A 5,205-nucleotide genomic window follows, 5' to 3' on the forward strand; every position below is an offset into this window, starting at 1 on the left:
TTACGCTGGGTTCCGCACACGGAACCTCTTGTTTCGGATGCTCAATCCGATGTGCCGATGGGAGGACTGAGAACCAAAGGCATCCCTCTCTGCTCTGTGCCTCTTTCATTGGAGGCTGATCTCTAGGAGTTAGGACTTGCTCCCGTAGGGCTGTTCTCCCCAAATGATGTCAGCGGGTCCTCCAGGATACCCTAGAACTACTCAGGAGTGAACCCGGAGAAGTGCTCTTGAAGTCAACCCCAGCTCATCACCGTGCTGCCCAGGGGTCTGGCTCTGAAGAGAAAGGGGTGCTCTGATCCATCCCTGCAGACTGGAAACAATCCTGGGGAGCAGAGCGTTCTGGAACCCACAGGTCTCACAGCCCTGAGGCCCTGGGGCAGGGCACCCCTCACTTCCCACATTATGGTGGCTCCTCCATGCCATCATCCATGCCCTTCCCAATCCCTGAGCAATCGCCCTGGCTCTGAGCTTCTAGCTTATTCTATTCAATTTAACAGTTGTGTAATACTGTCTTTGTTTCACTATCTTTGTTCCCTCTTATTTCAGGAAGACTGTGTAAACGTCTTGTCTAGAGTGTGAATTTCTTAAGGACCTGGTTTATCTAGTAAGCAAAGAAACCAACTCTGGCTGAGTAGAACATGAATGTATTAAAAGGATCTGGCTTAGTAAGTAGAATCCTACCTAGAGAAGGCTTCCCCGGTAGCTCAGACCCATAACGAATCCGCCTGCAATGTGGGAGACCAGGATGCCCGGGTCGGGAAGATCCCCTGGAGCAGGGAATGGCAACCCCCTCCAGTATTCTTGCCAGGGAAGTCCCGTGGGCAGAGGAACCTGGCGGGCTACAGTCCATGGGGTCGCAAAGAGTTGGACACGACAGAAGCGACTTAGCACTAGAGCAGGAGATGTGAGCTTGGAGTCCACAGAGCTAGGCACTGCCCGCCTCACGGGGCAGAACCGGTCTGCTGGGTCCTGAAAGGGCAGCGAGCCTGGCCTGTACTGTACACACTGGCCCCTAACCTTGTCGCTGCCCCTGGATCCTGGCGGGATCTGCCCCTGCCACAGCCCCCCTCACCGGCACGGATGCTGCACCATACCCACTGCTGCAGGTGGCCCGCCAAGTCTGTGTCAAGATCACATGATTGGAGAGCCTAGATCGCCGTGTCCACGTCTTGGCTGCAGGAGAAGCTGGGAGAGCAAGTATTTGTCAGGTTCTGATTCGATAGTGGGCGGTGGGCTCTGCCCGGAAGGCGGGAGTTCCCCAAGACTAGATAGAGCGCTTAGAGGCTAAGGCAGGGACCCTGACATGCTTGTCTGCTTAGAATGGTACCTGGCATAGTAGTCAGTAGGTTGTTCCCAACTTGTCATCAGGGCAGGACTCCACTAAACCCTTGCCCAGGAATGAGTCATAAAGTAATAGACGGTGCATGGCATTTGTCACTATTTGTGGTTTTCAACTTAATTGAACCAGCCCACCTGGAGGCACTTAAGAATGTCAGAGGCCTAATATTTTGGCATAATGTCAAGACTCTTAGATTTTCACTATTACGCATCAGCTGCTATGAACATTGATGTACAAGTTTTTGAATGGATATCTGTTTTTATTTCTCTCCAGTGAACACCTCAGAGTGAAATTGATTGCTTGTATATACATAATCTTTTTTTGTTGCCTTTTTGTACCTTAAAAAAGAAAAACAAACAAACCAAAAAAATACCAGAAAACCCTGATGGGAAGAGCCAACTCATTGGAAAAAACCCTGATGCTGGGAAAGATCGAAGGCAAAAGAAGAAGAGGGTGGCAGAGGATGAGATGGTTGGATGGCATCACCGACTCAGTGGACATGAATTTGAGCAGACTCCGGGAGATGGTGGAGGATAGGGAAGCCTGGCGTGCTGCAGTCCATGGAGATGCAAAGAGTCAGACACGACTTAGTGACTGAACCACCACAACAATAATATACATAGTTTTAGAAAGTACCAAACTCTTTTTTCAAAGTGGTTGCATCATTTTACTTTCCTACCAGAAAAGTATGAAAATTCCAGTTGCTTCACATCTTCACCAACATCTGGTTTATGAGTCTTTTTCATTTTAGCTGTGCTAGTGAGTATGGGGTGGTATTTCAGTGTGGTTTTAGTTTGCATTTTCTTGATGACTAATGATGTTGAGCATCTTTTCATGTGCTTATTGGCCATTTATATATATATGAGTCTGTTTAAATCTTCAGATTGTTTGCCTTCGGACTGAACTATAAGATTTTAAAATACATTCTATAGAAAGATCTAGATCAGATATACATATGGTGACTATTTTCTCTCAACCTGTGACTTACCTTTTTGTGTTCTTTTTTTCCAAAGAGAATGTATTTTTTAAAAATGATTTCATCTATATATTTATTTTTGGCTGTTCTGGGTCTTTGCTGCTGCATCGGGCTTTTTCTCTAGTTGCGGCAAGCCAGGCTTACTCTCTAGTGGCCACGTTCGGGCTTCTCACCGTGATGGCTTTTCTTGCTGCAGACCATGGGTTCTAGGGCACACGGGCTTCGACAGCTTTGGCTGTCGGGATCTAGAGCCCAGGCTCAATAGTTGTGGCACACGGGGTTTGTTGATCCACGGCATGTGGGATCTTCTGTGATCAGGGACTGATCTGGTGTCTCCTGCGTTGGCAGGTGGATCCTTTACCCTGAGCCACCAGGGAAACCCACCATGTTCTTACTAGTATCTTTCAAGAGCATTTAAAAATCCTGATTAAGTCAAATGTATCAAGGTTTACATTTATTATTGATGCTCTTTGTGTCCTAAGAATTCTTTGCCAACCTTATCATGAAGATTTTCTCCTGCGTTTTCTTAGAGAACTTTCACAGTTTCAGTTTTTACATTAAGGTGTAGGATCCATTTCAAGTTGATTTTTATGTGTGCTGTAAGGGTCAAGGTTTTTTCCTCTAAGAATATCCAATTGTCCAAGCACCATTTATTGAAAAGTTTTCTGTTTCACCTGTTAAATTAGTTTGACATCTTTGTAAAAAATTAATTGACTTTTACAATAGAGAAACCTGACAAACTTTACCTCAGCCATCTGATCAAAGTTCACATAAATATTGATAAAATCATGTGCCCTTGATATAACGTGATGAAAATGGGACTTTACACCTTTGATCTTCCCAGTCTCATTAAGAGAAAAACATCAAAAATCTCAGTTGAGGGACATTCTACAAAATACCAGTACTCTGCAAAACTGTCAAGGTCACCAAAACCAAGGAAAGTCTGTAAAAAGTCACAGCCAAGAGGAGCCTAAGGATACATCACAAATAAATAGAATGTGGGATCCTGGGTGGGAGCCTGGGTGTGCTCCTGGGACAGAAAAGGGACATTGGGTAAAAACCAAGGAAATTTGAATAGGGCTTCCCTGATGCCTCAACTGGTGAAGAATCCGCCTGTAGTGCGGGAGACCTGGGTTCGATCCCTGGGTTGGGAAGATCCCCTGGAGAAGGGAATGGCTACTGACTCCAGTATTCTGGCCTGGAGAATTCCATGGACTGTATAGTCCATGGGGTTGCAAAGAGTCAGACACGACTGAGTGACTTTCACTTTCCCCGACAGCCCAGTGGTTGGCAGTCTGCCTTGCAATGCAGGGGACTCCGGTTCAATCCCCGGTCCGGGAAGATCCCACATGCCTTGGAGCAACTGAGCCCGTGGGCCACACCTCCTGAAGCCAACATGCCCCGCAGCGAGAGAAGCCACTGCAACAAGAAGCCAGTACACCACAACCACCCAATGGCCCCGGTCGCCACAACTCGAGTAAGGCCATGCTAGCAACGAAGACCCAGCACAGCCAAAATAAGTAAATAGTTTTAAAGAAGGAAATCTGTAAAGTGTGGGCTTTAGTTAATAGCAACGTATCAATATCATCAATTGCAACGAATGTACCATTCTAATATAAGATGCTAATAATAAAGGAGAGGGGGACGACAGAGGGTGGGATGGTTGGATGACATCACCATCATCAATTGCAACGAATGTACCATTCTAATATAAGATGCTAATAATAAAGGAGAGGGGGACGACAGAGGGTGGGATGGTTGGATGACATCACCGACTTGATGGACGTGAGTTTGAGTAAACTCCGGGAGTTGGTGATGGACAGGGAGGCCTGGCATGCTGCAGTCCATGGGGTCACAAAGAGTCAGACACGACTGAGCGACTGAACTGAGCTGAGTAATAAAAGAAACTGGCGTGGAGTACATGGGAACTCTTTGAACTAACTTCACAAACCTTTTGTAAATCTAAACAAAAATTTTACCACATGCTTTCTTTTTGCTTTATAATTTTTCTTTTACATTTATTGGAAGAATCTTAGACTTATTTACACAAAGGGTTTTTTTTTTTTTGTATTTCATATTAATACCTGAAATACATATTTTACATGAAATACATATTTTAAATATAAATAAGTTGGTTCAGGTGTCTGCTAAAATTTCTGAATGTTCAGAATCTGACTCTTTGGTATCTCTTCTGACCCCGAAGGGCCCATGACTATTAATACATACCATGTCCTCTTCACACCATCAAGAGTCTTGGATCCAGCATTTCTTAAAAGACCACTTCACGACTGTCTCAGGGAGTTTCTTCTAAGTTGTTGGCACCCATTCTGCAGTTTTTGAAGCTGTCACTTTCTTAATCTTATGAGATGTTTAACAGAAAGTTTTCAGACAACAGACACGATTCTTGTTTCTTCACCCAACAGTCCTTTAATGATTTACCTGAAATTCTGAGAGTTCATGTACACTCAGGCAGTAAAGGCCAGTAGCACTTTAGATGCCGCTGATTATAAGGTGACTTCTCATTTTCAGAGACGTTGAAAGGGGATAAAATGTGCCTCTCAGAAACAATAGAAAATATATGTCAGTATTCTGAAAGTTCCTATCTTCATCTACTGATATATACACACCTTTTTATGTTGGTCTATACAGACCTGCCTTATTTTAACACAATAACTGCAGTATTCCACCACACGGATGTCCCACAATTTATCTAACCACTGTTCTATTATTGGATATTTGACTTTTCTGCATATTATGAAAATACTACAATAAATATCTTTCACAGGCCTTTTAAAAATATTTCTCTGGGATAGACATTTAGAGTAGAATTGTTGGGTTAAAGAATTTGCCGACTTAAATTTTTAAATTGTTCCCCAGAAGGTCTTATCAT

Source organism: Dama dama, chromosome 27 (assembly GCF_033118175.1).
Source record: "Dama dama isolate Ldn47 chromosome 27, ASM3311817v1, whole genome shotgun sequence".
In the NCBI taxonomy this organism is placed as follows: domain Eukaryota; kingdom Metazoa; phylum Chordata; class Mammalia; order Artiodactyla; family Cervidae; genus Dama; species Dama dama.